Source organism: Camelus bactrianus, chromosome 2, assembly GCF_048773025.1.
Source record: "Camelus bactrianus isolate YW-2024 breed Bactrian camel chromosome 2, ASM4877302v1, whole genome shotgun sequence".
NCBI lineage: Eukaryota > Metazoa > Chordata > Mammalia > Artiodactyla > Camelidae > Camelus > Camelus bactrianus.
In genome coordinates this window covers 79570997-79587138 of record NC_133540.1, presented here as the reverse complement: position 1 = coordinate 79587138, position 16142 = coordinate 79570997, and the positions used below count along the sequence as shown (strand labels likewise).

Sequence of the window (16142 nt, the reverse complement as noted above, 5' to 3'; positions counted from 1 at the left end):
TAGCTCAAGTTTAAATTATATCTGACTTCTCACCATACCCATCATGATCCAACACACTATTACCTTTCACCTAGATTATTATAATAGCTTTATAGCTAGTTTCCATTCTCATACCCTTATTCCTTCCTATTAATCAATAGTGAATCAAAAATGAAAATCAGATTATTAAAGCCATCTTCTCAAAACACTCTAATGTGAAGAAATTCCATTGGGCAAAGTGCTAGTATGGCGTGGCTGATAAGGCCCCTTGTGATCTAACCCTCTGCTCTCTGAATTCTACCTCTTTTCCTCTAGCTTACTCTGCTCCAATTCCTAGAACAGTCCAAGTAAGGTCCTTCCGTAGGTCTTTGAACGTACATGTCTCTCCATCTGAAACACTCCTCTCTCACAGCTGTTCATACTTCCTTTTTTCAGGTTTCTCCTAGTTGTCTCCATAACAGCAATACCTTGTTTGGCCACCCAGCATGAAACAGCAACTACTGAACTACTCAGATGCCTTAACTCTTAAGTCTGAACTGTTTTTCTCCATAGCACTTAACAGCATGATCTTTATGCCTAGTTGTTTATTTTTGTCTGCCTTTCCATATTAGAATTTGACCTTCATGAGTACAGGGACTTTTTTTCAATTTGGTACATTGTACTTCACCCAGTATACAGAAGAGTACCTGGCATTTAAAAGTAAGGGTTAATAGAAGTTTGATGAATGACAAAATACATGATTACCTTGGAATATATCATACCTGAAAGGTTCTCTACAACTGAGATCTTTCACTCTGGAAATCTTTACTTTGACCTATTTCCTATTTTTGTCTTCTATTTTTTAAATTATTCCCTTCAAGCTTAAAAATTCTGCCTGCTCTTAAATCTCAACATCCCCAGTACATCAGTGGGCTCTGATTATTCTATCATTTTTTCTCATCTATTGGGTGTAGATACCAAGAAGAGACCCCATGGTTAGCCTTCTTAAAGGTGTTATTATCAATAAATTCATACTACATTTTCATGTTAACTTGTGTTGAGTTCCCTCAATAATGATCAGACATAAGATATCACTACTATTGGCTTTCTATGCTTCTTTTGTCAAACTGCTAGTTATTGCTATAAAACTTCATGAAACTATACTCTGGATGTACTATGCATTTTCCTTTCTGTATGTCCTATATTCAAAATAATATTAGCTCTTTCAGGCCACTAGAATAATACTGCTTGGTAAAGAGAGCATATGTTAGTTTTTAAAACATTGAACAATTCACTACAAATTATGATAATAAACTATGTTTCTCCTTGACCTGCTTATTTTAAAAATAAGTTCTATTGCACAGATCTTGCTGTCTGCTTGGTACTTGATAATGATTCAAAAATTTTTTTAAAGGAATGGCAATATAGTTGGTATGCTTCAATTAATATATTAATTCCCAAAGACACTCCTTTTTTACTGAGGACATTAATTTATGGAGAAGTACCTGATGTTGGCACCTAAGTATCACCTATGTAAATAATGATACCTGTTTCATGATCTTGACACAAGTTCAAAAAAACAGACAAGGAGGTAAATAATACAGATCACTGAAAGTAAAGCAGCAGGTATTTTCAAACACTTCAATGAAGAATGAGAGAGAAGGAAAAAAAATGTACTCCATGGATTAGAACCAATCAAATTTGCACCGTTGCTTGACATCACATACCATTGGTTCTCTTCTTCTGAGTTTCACCTATTTCTGCATGTTGATAGACCTTATCACAAATTGTAACTATAATCCTGTCATGATGGAAAATCTTATTGTCACACTACAGAAATAGGCAGCATCTCAAACATGAGGAGTCTTAAAGACAAATAAACAGCAATGCTTCTTATATTCTAACTTGTGGTTTCCAGTCAATACAGTATAGCCCTCTTCTGGTCACTTTTCACTCATTTTAGAAGTAGACGTCATCATGTTCACTATTGTTTGAGTAGTCTGTCTGGAACTGCTGGGTCCTCTGGGACCAAGGTCCTGTCTACCTTCTTCCAGTGTGCCATGAACCTTACTTCCTATTATTAGGCCTTTGTTATCTCTTACCAAACCTGCTCAGTGCCAAATATATGCTTACATTGTCCTCTCATCATTACTTGATTCAATACCTTCCTGACCATTAACTGTCTCCTTGGCTTCTTTGTGGCATCATATCTTCAGGACCCTTACATTTCTGGACATATCAGTCTGTAGCCAATCCTGTGTCATGTCTTCTTGATTTTCTATTTTAATACTTTCTCTGAGTTTCATCTTTAAACTTATTTTCCATTCTCCTGTTTTTCTTTTTCTCTCGGATGTGACCTCCTGCCTCTTAAAGGTAATCCTTTCACCTAATAACAGGTTTCCATTATTTCTTTTCTCCTCTAGAAAATTACTTTCTTCTCTTTTCTCTCTTTCCCTGTCCTTTAGTTCCTCTACCCCCAAAAACATAAGCATACCCACTACTTCTCTAAATAGAAAATAATCTCTCTGAATTCAGCTGCTTACTTAATTATCTTGTGTTTATATAATTTCCAAATTTCTTGAAAGACACTCTGTCCTGATTTCTTCTCAAATATCAATCCAGTCAGTCCTTAATACATCATAAAAGTCTATTTTCATCATTCTATTCCATATTTCAACAAATGCTCCTCTAAAAGTAGTCAGTATCCTTATTATTTCCAGATTATGAATGCCCATTGTTTAGTTCTTACCTTTTTCTATAGCATTTCAATTCTCTTATTTTTAACATTTCATTCCTTGGCTTTAATAGTCTACGTACTTCTAGTTTTCTTATTTATTGGACCACTTTTTCTTATTCATCCCTTTGACACCTGTTCCTCTTTGTTATAGCATTCTTTTCTTAATCTGTGTTTTTATTATTTATTTATTTATTTTTATTGAAGTATAGTTAGTTACAATGTGTCGATTTCTGGTGTACAGCATAATGTCCCAGTCATACATATATATACCTATATTTGCTTTGATATTCCTTTTCATTAAAGATTATAAGACACTGAATATAGTTCCCTCTGGTACACAGAAGAAATTTGGTTTTTGTCTATTTTTATATAATATGTGTTTTTAGTATTTTGTTTTAAATCCTTATTCTTCTCTTTACATTTTCTGTCTAATATATTTCATCAGTCCCTTAGCTGCATAGACAATAGTTGGAGATAGTGAACAAATGTGTCTATAATCACAATCATTTTTTCAAGTTCTATGAGTGGTTTCCATAGAATGCTGAAGATAATGACCTAAATATACAATGGAATGTCATATTTATAATAACCAAATCCAAATTTGTCATTTTCCCACAAATGAACTCTTATCCCAACTCTACTCTTAGTAACTGGCAGGTCCAATATTATAATTACCCAGAATTAATATTTAGAAGTAATACTCTACTTTTTAAAGTTTGTCACATCATATATCCTAATAGTTGCCAAAAACCTGTGCATTCTGCGTTCTGTTAAATTCCCAGCACCCTGATCTAAGTTATTATTACCTTTTTGTTTGGTTGCTTAGATTCTCAAATAGTATTAGGGCCTCCAATATTTACTGCCCTGCCATAAAAATAAGCACTTAAAACAATTGCCTTATCATGTCCACTGTTTATAGTATTAGACTTTGTCTTTTTACAACCTTTAGGCTCTCAAAAATCAAATATTAATAGGCCTTTTCAACAAGTATTATGAGCATTTTCCTGTACTCACTCATATGCTAGTCAAATTTACCAGTCCTTGAGTATCTGTGTACTTTTCATTTTTACTGAAAGGCTTTTCCAATAATTCATGTTTAATCTCAATCTCTCAAATTTATATACTCTTCAAAACCTAGCTTTTATGTCATTTCCAGTATAAAACTATTCCTAGTTTACTCCTTACTGATATATTCATTTTTCCACAAATTTTCATCTTATAATAATAAGTACATCTTTTGGGGCATTTATTAAATCATTTTTCTTAAGGTTTCATGCATTCTTTTGAAAAACAGTTATTGAGCATTTCACTTCCTTTTGAATGAGGCCTATCCTACCCACCCATTTAACATTGCAACTCTTCCCCTGTACTGACAATCCCCATTATTCTTTATTGTCGTACTTACCAACTTTTAAAATACCATGCATTTATATAGTTATTATGTTTATTGTATACTGTCTTTTTTGTGCACTATGATGAAAGCTTTATGAATACAATAGTTTTTATCTATTTTGTTCACTAATATATTCCCAGTGTCTAAAATTATGCCTAGTACCAAGTAGAAATTCAACAAAAATTTGTTGAATGAATGAATGAACACCAAATCTATTCCAAGTACAGTGGATTCTGCAGTAAACGATACAGACACAACTCATGGGATTACTATTTAGGGAGGGAAATAGATATTAAACATAGAATTAAACTAGAATTAAAAGTGTTGAAAAGGAAAATAATGACCTAGTCTGCACAAATGATATTTAACCTGAGACCTAGAAGATATATAAATATTATTCTGCAATGAGCTGTCCAGGTGAAAAAATAGCACATCATACAACTTCAGTGGTGTGAGTAAGATGTATACCAAGCAGCTGGAAAGACAAGCCCAGGTTATATTATATAGAATTTTATCCTCAGAGCATTGAACAGTCATTACAGAATTTTAACACAAAGAACTGCAGTGATCATGCTTATATTTTTTAAACTATCATCTTGGCTGTTTCTATTAGAATTGGATTGAGGAAACAAGGGTTCATAAGAAAAAACTGCTTAGTAGCCTATTGTAACAATTTACATGTGTGTGTTGGTAGGGGAATGGTGACTTGGATTAGGATGGTAGCAGTAGAACATGGAGACAAGTGAAAGATAGTAACTTTTCACATATGTGATTTTCACAAAAGACATTGCAAATGGCTTGAGAGCAAGGACAAAATTTCAAACATTTTGCCTGTTGTCTGAGTGGCACCTTCATACTGAGGAAATGACATTAGGTTTGGCTTCAGATAAATCAGAGTGTGTAGTTCACTTTCATCCCCTTTTAAACTATGTAATTTTATTAAGTACTCAACTTCCTAGGCCTCAGATTCTCCTCCTAAATATTAGAAATGATCACATATCACTTAGGAGTTTTGATAAAGCCTAAATAAGATTGTGCATGCAAATCTCCTAACAGAAATCCTAATATGCAGGCCCTCAATAAATGTGCTCCCTTAAGGGACGGTATAGTTCTTTAAGTGCTTTTTTTTTTTGCATCCATTTTTACTTAAAAATTGTAAACATTAGTATCAGATAATTTGGGGAGAAGACTGATTTTCTTTTCAAAAATACAAGCAAATAAACCTTTAAATTATGTTAAAATTGATTTAGACATTCTCAAATGTTTATTACAGACTTTCAAAAACCACCAATTGGAATAATGTATCTAAAATAAATGAGTTATCCTCCACTATTTAATTTATGTAAGCTTTAAATATGACACTTTTAATTTGGGGATCACTGCTCTTTCCACAGTTTACTTAGTCTTATCTTCTAATTTTCATTTTGATATATCTTTTGGGGCAAACACAGATAATCATTTAAGGATATACATATGTAATTTATTAAATGGGATTAATAGCATGGCTTTACGAGCAATTTCAAAATAAACGTTTTTCTGCTGGCATCTCCTTCGTATATCTTCTTGAAGTATACTTGCTGTATATATTCGATAATTGAATAATCCTTTTTTAAATTTTATAAATGAGAAAACTGTGTCCCAAGGTAATTAATTGGTATGCTTAATATTACATAGTTACTTGATGTCAAAATTTATTGTCTTTTATTTCTAAATTAGCACATCTTTTGGCTATACCAACAATTTCTTATGAGTTATTTATTTTCTCACATGTAACTTCTACTAACATGACACTCCTGATAACCCAGGAAGATTCAGTGAAAACAAAAAGTGATAGAAAGAGATCAAGAAAGGGAGGGAAATGAGAAGAGAAAGTAGGGCAGGAGGACAGGGGAGATTCTTTCCTAGAGTCTTAGGAGAGAGTATGGCCATACTGATACTTTGATTTTGAACTTCTAGCTTCTAGAACCATGAGACAATAGATTTCTGTTGTTTTAAGCCACCCAATTTGTGGTACTGTGTTACAGCAGTCCCAGGAAACTAATATAGTCATTATCGTCATCATCTTCTGAATAGTTTTCTTGCTGAGGATGACTGCTAAGGGCCCCTCTTGTAGACTGATGTTTTTTGAACTGCTTCCAGAAGCTCCCAGAGGGGAAGACTCCTAGCGTGTCAGATTTGAGGAATCTCAGTTTTTTCAGAATAGCTTGATCTTTTTTCACCAGAATATAAAGAAAAGATAATTTGTTCAAGGACACATAGATTAGGTTTCAAAACTCACTATTACAGCTGACGTGAGTTTATGGATCTTTGCTGAGTCTGCAGATTTACAGTGAAACATCTGGCTTTGGAAAAGAGGAGAGAAATGTCTCAACTAATTACCAGGATTAAGAAATACTGTCTCAGTGATCAAGTAAACCATATTAAGATGAAAAAACACTTGTTAAAATATTAAATTATTAAGTCCTTGACTATGTTGTTTTTTAATATGGGCACAATTATTAATCATTTATAATGATTATCTTTATTGTAAGATTTAGACTTACATATGTTGAGGGATCACAGAAACTTGAAGCAGCACATGTGAATTGGTGATACAAAACCAAAGTACTGAAAAACATCTTCTTTGGTTATCCACATGGAAACATTCAAGTTTTGATTTAACCTCATTTGATTGTAGTGTGGCCCATAAAAATATGGGGCAAGCTTTTAAATGGCACCTATTTAAAATGACATACCAATGAAACACGGCAAAATGAATCTCAGGGGAAGACAACTTAATAAGACTATAAATTTCTCAATATAAATTTAAATGAAATGCCTTACGAGATTGTGAAGGATTGCTGGTTAGCCCCTGGCTATCAGGGAAATGGTGGAAAGGTCCCATGAGAACAAGAGCTTCTGAGAAAGAAAGGTTTTCTGTAAAAGGGGGATGTTATGTTGGGAAATTAATCTCAGCTGGAAAACCTAAAAGGGTCGAATTTAATGGGTTTTTGATAACCCTTATGTATATATGTGGTATTACCTAGCTTTGAGGAACATTCTCTTTGTGTAATGGGCTTTGATATAATTTACAACCGCCACTCATTTTTTTCAATGATAAGTGGTATATTTTCCTAACCACCCAGAACTGACATGCTGTGTGTCAAATCAGAAAATGTTTCATTTCATATAAAAAGGAAATGCTTTCATCAAAAACTGTTTCTTTCTAGAGAAATACTTGCAACACACATTTTTGACATACATTTTGGGGAAAAATTTCTTTTTTATTATCACAAAAAGTCGCTGTAGGCTGTGCTGAGGTACTGATTAATGCTTGCCTAGGTGATATTGAAGGCACTCATGTTTCACTGTGCTCTCTAGACAGGCATTAATCGCTACCAACACACCATGTTGTCATTTCTGCTCCCAGGTTGGAAGCACTTTTTAAAAAATGCTTCAAAAATGGGATAAAAAACATGGTAAGAAAAAAACAATACGAGTGAGAAGTTACAGGAACTATCATCCTTATTACCCAGTTTCTGTTACCTAATTGTTTAAATTACTGCTGAATTAGGAGACTGTGCTAAGCCAACAGAGAAGGATGAAAATATTTGTCAGTCTTTTGTCTTCAAGTCTTAATAGAAGTAAAAATAAAATCGAAGTCAGAATTGATAAAACTTTGCTATTACTTTGTAGGAAAAGTAAGGCTTATTGTTTCAGTTGTCCTTAATTATAATTTGTAGGGAGGATTTTATAAGTCTTTGGTCTCTGATCTGAATAAATTGATTGATGATGGACTTAAGACATTGATTAGAGTCTGGCAGCCTTTGGCCCTGCTCCCTATTTAGTGCTGGCTGAAAAACCAGAAGTATCCAGGCATAATTTTCAGGCATTTCTCCTTTGCATTCCCTTGAATCAGCTGTTAAACTTCCTTCTTAGCATGCTGTCAAAACGACTAATTATAATACCAGTAAAAAAGGACATGATAAATAATAACAAAGACTGATATTATTCTTTTCATGTTTCAGACATTAAAATAAGCATCTTACAAATATCAATTTACTAATTTTCTGAGAATAATCCTGAAGTGTATTGCAGTATTATCTTTGTTTTGCAGAATATTTATAAATTAAGGTATACAGGAATGAGATCAATTTTGCAAAACCACTAGGTAACAGTTTAAACCCAGTTATATCTGATTATTCACTACACTCTTAGTCATTACTCTCAGATAACTTTGCTGATAGCACCTTGAGTGTTTTAGATTCTTCACAGAGAGAACAAAGAATGAGCTTTAGGGGGTGGGAGGTGGGAAGGGACAGCCTGGGATTTCAAAATTTGTAGATACTGACAGACATATGTAGAATAGATAAAAAAAAGATTATACTGTATAGCACAGGGAAATATATACAAGATCTTGTGGTAGCTCACAGTGGAAAAAAATGTGACAATGAATATGTGTATGTTCATGTATAACTGAAAAATTGTGCTCTACACTGGAATTTGACACAACATTGTAAAATGACTATAACTCAATAAAAAAAATACAAAAAACCCACAAAGAACAAGCTTTATAAAAATATAAGTAACAAAATTAAATGATTGATTAAAGGTGCTGGGATGGCAGGACAATTTTTCGTATGCATACTATTTCTGCCATTAGGGCCATAAATTCTTCTTAAGAAAAAAATCATTCTTAATAGAAAACAAGAAGTATTCTTATTCTAAACAAGTCATATGAAAGGTGATTTCCACTAGATTGCCTACAAATATGTCCCTTAATCAATTCTATGTTTGAAATATTATTCCTTAAATATCCTACCATAAAAAATACAGTAAATACTGTATGTTATTATCAAATAAATAGATAAAAAACAAAAGGTTGAGCATAGAATGTAACAGGATGAACTTGATAACAGTTATTATTGATCTTTATTGCTTTAAGAACCCAATATTGCAAACGATTTTTAAAAAATGGTGGAATATCATATGCTTTGGTCATACTAAACATACCAGGTCATACCAGGCTTATACTAAAGGATATTTGTAAACTATAATGAAATAGAAAGAGAGGAAACAGAGCAAGAGAGATAAATGCTTACCTTTATTCAAAAGACTAACAAAATACTGTAATTACACCATAGTACTTTTATAAATTATTCTAATCTTTCTATGTGGTCACTATATTTCATTTTTTCTCAATTTACCTTGAGGTTGACTTATTGTGAAGAAAGTTTTAGTTTATAATGATTACATTGCAACAAATATATATTACGTGGAATGATAATATATTATACATGTAATAATTTTATATGTATATGTAATGGTAGGTACTCTCAGTGGAACATAGAAGAGTAGTGGATGTAGGTTTCTCGTATTTCAGGAAATAAGACCTGCCTGTAGAGAATTTAAATGCAGTAATAACAGCAAATAAAGTTTACTCTGTTTTTCATTATTACCATCCAGCAATTCTAAATAATGCCAATGACAAAGTATTTCTTGACGTACTACTTTTTTCCTTGATATTTTACTGATACTCATTACTAGAAAGATTTATGAACAGCAAATAAGGTAATACGAGCCTATTAAGAACATTGTCTAACTGAGAAAACATTGTCATAATTAACATGGCTATTTTATGTTTGTTCATTCTTACATTTTCAATGATTTTTTACTATACACCTATAAATACAGACATAGGAATTCACAGAAGAGTGTGATATAACATCTTTCCCAAAGGAGCCCAGCAGCAGGAATGCTGGAGAGAGACCCTTAAATATGCAAGTGAAATAAAGCTAATATTGTTCATGCTCCATCTTAAACTTCCATGTGTTCATACCCTAAAAACTCATCAAGGTGTGCACTATAATGTGTAATTTTTATATGTATTTTTAACTTCAATAAAAAGCTTATTGAAAAGCTAAAAAGTTGAATTGAATATACATGGAAACATCATGTTAACTTCATTAATTATAAAATTTTGTATGCATAAGGTTTCAATTGTACATTTTTTAATTAAAAACTTTATTTTTTAGGGCAGTTTTAAGTTCACAGCAAAACTGAGCAGAAATTCCAGAGTTCCCATGTGCCCCTTGTCTCCACACATGCACGACCTCCTTCACTATGAGCATCCTACATCAGAGTGGTACATTTGTTACAATTAATGAACCTACTCTGACACATTATTATCACTCAAAGTCCATAATTTACATTAGGGTTCACTTTGGTGTAGAATGTTCCATGGGTTTGGACAAGTGTATAATGACATGTATCCATCATTATAATATCATATAGAATATTTTCACTCCCCTAAAAATCCTATGTGCTCTGCCTATTCACCCCTCCCTTCCTTCCACTTTAGCCCTGACAACCAATGATCTATTTACTGTCACCATAGTTTTGCCTTTTCCAGAATGTCATCCAGAATAATACAGCAGGTGTCTTTTCAGCCTGGCTTCTTCCACTTAGTAATATGCATTTAAATTTCCTCCATGTCTTTTTATGGCTTAATAGTTCATTTATTTTAGCACTGACAAATATTCCATTGTCTAGAGATACCACCATTCATTTATGTATTCATCTACTGAAGGACATCTTGGTTACCTCCAAGTTTTGGCAATTATGAATAAAGCTGCTGTAAACATCCAGGTATGGTTTTTGTGTAGATGGAAGTTTGCAGCTCCTTTGGATAGATACCAATGAGTACAATTGCTGATATGATATGGTAAGTGTATGTTTTGTTTTAGAAGAAAGATTATATATTTTTTAAGATTTAAAGGTTAGTTTTCTTGATTCACAAGAATTCCTAAAATACATAATGATTGTCATAAGCAATAGCTATTAAATTAGTTACTTTGGGCTAAATTTAAAATCCAAAAAAAGAGAATATTATAAACAAAAAATTATTAAGTAAAATATGGATACATTTTCATATATTTGATGTCAAGTAGATTAAGGCCTTCAAAATAATGGTACTCATTTAATTTTTTTCTCCTCTACTTACTAGAAGAAAATAAATTCTGGAAAATTAGGGCTTGGTTAATTACACAGTGCTTAATATCTAAAATGATATATTATATATATATATATATGTACACACACATATATACATGTATAAATAGATAGAAAAATACATCAGAAATGTTTCTTGATTATGCATTGTGCATGAAGTTTTAGTAAGCCACTTCAGAAATTAACCACTTCTTAAATAAAGCTTTAACTAAATTGCATAGAAAAACATCACCTACTCTAAAGCAATGTAAATTTAAAAGAAAAAATACTGAATTTGGTAGAATTCTATAGAAACCAGGAAATTTATTAAGCCATAATTAAATACCTAATTAATTATAAATATAATATTGATATACAGTAGAATTTCATACAACTGATATGCTTGCTTTTTTGTAGGGGGGATTTATACTGGAAAAAGAGGAAAACTGAACCTATGTTAAAAACTACATTTTTTTTATCAGTTTCTTACACTGTGTTTTTCTGCTTTTGAATTACATTTTAAATTGAGTCCACATCTATTAGTTAAAAAGAAAAAAAACCTGTGACTATCATAAAACTTGTCAAGAATTTTAAGCAAAATACCAAATAAATTTAACATTGTATATATTATATACAGTTTTAAGGCCAATTTGCATTAAAAAAATGCAGGAAAAAAAAGGGAAAAGAAAAGAAAGAAAGCTTTGGAAGAATAAGTATCATTTGATAGTGGTTCCTGGGGTTCCTGGCCCCATCCCTGGAGATTAACATGTAGCAAGTGTTGGGATATCCCAGGAATTTGTCTTTCGAACAACCTCCCAGGTGCTGCAAAGTTTTGCTAGTCTGGAAACCCTGCCCGCAGTGCTACTCACCCACTGTGTAGTCCGTACAGCGGCAACCCCAGCTTCCCCGGAGAGACTGTCAGAAATGCAGACGCCCAGACCTACTGAATCCAAATTTAACAAGATTCTCAGATGATGTGTATGTTCATTGCAGTTTGAGGAGCAGTACCCTAGAGCATAAAAGAAAGGAAATTTTCTTCAGGAAGGTGGCAAATATGTAATATAACAAAATTAACCCTAAAGATCTACTGTAATCTTATGCACTCTAAAACTTTGTGTACATTAACGTGAAATACGAGGTAAAAGCAGATTGTTTATATGACATTTCATTAAATAAAAATATCGTGGGAATTATTAAAAGCACTGAATACAGATAAGATTATTTTACAGCTGAATGGTATTAATTATTAAATTACATAAACTGTTGAGATTATAATTTGTTTATATGCTGTCTATCTTTATTTCTATTTTGAAAAATTATAATCTTAGTTTGAATGCTACTAAGAATCAATATTAAGTATACCAGCAGTAAAAAGATATGCTCTTAGGGAAATAACCCTGTAGGGCCCAAATTCTGTTAAAGAATGAGCTCTGTGTTTACTTAATTTGTCAGGAAAATCCAGGATAATCTCTCACACTGTCATTCAATGTAAAGCATGCCTTTTTCTGTTTCTTTCTTTTCCCATGATTCTTACTCTTCTAATGGAGTCATTTCTAACTTGACAATTCATGTGCCTCATCTCTGCTAAGCATATTTTCTAATGTGTCACCAAAGTGGTAATTTATCTCTCCTTGTCCCTTATCACTAGGTATGAAGCATTTAATAATTGACACTTTACATGGTCTGTATTAAATCATTTTGTCAGCAGTCTTTCATTTATTGAGCTCCACACAATCATAGCTCTTGGTCCCCATGATTTGAAAAGAAGCAAATCTATATTGTCATGAGAAACATCACCTTCCTCAGTGGTGGAAGTGTCAAATAGTCATCATGTTTGTTCTCTAGTGTGTTTCAAATAATTTGAGAAAAGGACAACAGCTGCAAAAGTTCAGGTCCTGCATTTCTGGAAATACCAGTCAATATGGAAAAGAGAAGTACTGTGATTAGAGTGAAAAACAGCTCTTTTTAGTAAGAATTAGAAGAGTCGAAGCACTCTCTTTTATGGTCTTGAGCAAGGCTTTATCCCTATTTCTCATCTATAAAAATGAACAGATTGTACCAAATGAGCATTAGCTCACATTCTAGTTTTAACATTACCTAATTCTATGCGAATGATTCCTGTCACCTCTTGGAGAATAAAAATGTTGTGAAACAGTTTCATAAATTATATATAAGCATTTAAAACTAATGTGAATATTGAATGACTCTTACTTTATTTACCCTGAAGGAATGAGTACAGTGATGGGATTTGAAACATGTGCCCTAATGGCATAGGAATATCTGAGCCAGGAGAATTTTCAATGTCATTTTAATCCCACCACAGTAGTACCCTCCCCTCACCCCCGCCACACACACACACACACACATGCACATATATACACATATACGCACACAGTTTCTGCCATAATTTCTTGATGGGCATGGGATATTAACAGAGAACAATTGGCTAAAATCTGGAAACATGACTAATGAGTTATGTGGAGGAAGAAGAGAGATGAAAGGTACTTCAGGATATAAAAAGGAAATTGGAAAGAGGTTTATGCCTCCCACCTAGATGGTTGTGTTCACATGCCGAAGGGAGGGAGTAAAACTTGTCATTTTTTTTTTTAAACCTGTCATTGTTAATACTATTTTTAAGAAATATCCCAAAGCATATCAGTGTTCAGTTAAACTTCTCTTATTCCATAGTGTTTTTATTACATGCCATAGATCATGGTCCCTGAAACATATGATTCTTTATTAAATCATACTTATTAAAAACTGACATATCCCAGTTTCTGCATAAAACAAACATCATTAAATAATTTACCTAAGTAAAATTAGAGATAGAAAGTAAGCATTGCTAAAAATTTAGCACACTCCTTTTATAATATACGTAATAAACCACTGATTATGTTTATCTTTGATCTATGTATATTCTTATAAGTAAAGGACAACTATATAGTTTGATGTTTAAAAAACAAAAACAAAAACCTTCATTTCCTCTTAGTACATAGTATGTCTTGGCACAACTGCCACTGAATCAACTTCAAAACAAAATAACTTGAAATTGCATCTGATAATTCCCTAGGGTGCAAAAAAAAATTTTTCTGTTTATGCCTTCTGATAAATTTGCCTTTTTAGAAGCAAATTAAAATTTTATCTGCGATCTTAAATTAGTGTGAAAAATGTCATCTAGAATAGGCCTAAGACATGATTACCTCATTTAACCTAATATGAGTCACCGGTTTGATAGAATTCTGGCATGAAGCAGAGAAACTAAGAAACTTTATTCAAAGCAATAGGTTATTATTACTATTAATGTAAAAAGAATTTTATGTTATTTTCCTACTGAGAAGTTTCCTATTCAACTTTACAACCCTGCTGTTGTGGTGGAAATTGAGACACAATATGGTGAATACTTCCTAAAGTCTTATTGTGATGATATAAAATTTGTGATTCATTGGCTGAAAGCAACATAAAATTAGATATTAGTGTTCTACTGGGAGTTTTTCCTTTGTTGAATACTATTACATTGTTTTTCATATCCTGCCACCTGAAAAAATTTGAAAGATACACAAGGCATATTATTTTTTTGTTGTTCTAGTAATATGTAAGGTTTGGTTGCTATTTTACAATGGATCAGAGATCATTTTAAACTGGTTAGCCATGATTCAACAGAGTTATATTAATTCCTAGAACTACAAAAACTCCTTTTGTATTTATTTTCTAATAAGATAATGAGACGATGAAGAAGAAAAAATAGACATTCTTTTCTTTTGAAGTTTAATGTTTATTTTTCATTATATAATAATGAATATTCATTATAGAGATATTAAAAAATACGGGGAAGTTCGCAAACAGTGAGTTAGTCTTTTTTTTTTGTAATTGTTTTAGTGTTAAGTATTTTTTTTAACTTTTTTTTATTGAGTTACAGTCATTTTAGAATGTTGTGTCAAATTCCAGTGTAGAGCACAATTGCTAGGTATTTTTAATCAAGCAAGTAATATTCAAGTAAATGCTCCATAAAAGAAATTCAAATATATTACAAAAAGCATTTAAATCCTCACGTGATAAAAGAAAAAACACATTTGGAAAACCAGTTCTTTCTGTTAAAAGTTTATTTTTTGTCTCAAATATATTTCTGTACTTTAATACATATACTATATAAGTAAATGTATGACCCATTAAAGAGATATCTTTGATTGTGTTGTAAGAAAATTCATCAAATTTCCTTTTGTGATTTCATTCTTTGTGTTTTCTTTAAGAAATCCTGTCCTATTCCAACATGAAAAGTTATTCTTCATTTTCCCCCCAGTTTACAAATCTTCATAGTTAGGTCTTTAACATGTCTGGAATTTATATTTTAATATGAAGTGAGTTAGGGTTTCAACTATATTTTTATGTATACTATGCCAGTTTTTATAAAATGATTTTAAAAATTCATAATTTCCAACTGATCTTTTAACATTTCTTTCAAATAACAATTATTGCATATATATAAATCTCTTTCTGTTCTATTGATTTAGCCTATTCCACTTTTACTGTAGCACACCATTTAATTATCATGAATTTGCAATGTTTTCTTAATATCTCTACAGGAGCATTCCTTAAAATGTGAGTATCATTTCATAAAATTTCCTAGTTATTTGAGAATCTTTATTTTTCTATAGACATTTTGTAATCAGTTGCACAATTTCTAAAATAAAATCTGGCTTGGGTTTTGATTTGAATTTCAGAAGTGATATAGATTAATTTGAGGAATATTGGCATCATTAAAATATGTAGTTGTTTCTTTCACAAACATGGCATCCCTATTTATTTGGGATTTATAATACATATATAAACATGTATAAAAACTATCTGTAGTAAGGTAAATAATTGCCTCCAAGATGTTCACATTCTAACTTCTGGAATCTGTGAATGATGCCTTATATGGATGGGAAAATTACCCTGGATTATCTGGGTAGGCCCTAAAAGAAACTGGAGATGTTCTAAAGAGAGAATAGCAGAGGAGTATTTCACAGAAGAGAAGGTGGTGTGACTCGAGTCAGAAATTTGGAATGATGCTCCACAAGTCAAGGAATGCCAGCAGCCACCTGAAGC

At 32.1% G+C, this 16142-nt stretch overlaps 1 long non-coding RNA gene across 1 annotated transcript in view; it reads right to left on the bottom strand.

The window, feature by feature from the left end:
- Window positions 1-16142, bottom strand: part of LOC141579387 (uncharacterized) — a 241201-nt gene that overhangs the window by 35066 nt on the left and 189993 nt on the right. The window contains exon 2 of the long non-coding RNA XR_012510606.1: window positions 11927-12066. This is a non-coding gene — a long non-coding RNA (uncharacterized LOC141579387). The remainder of the gene's footprint in view (window positions 1-11926; window positions 12067-16142) is intronic.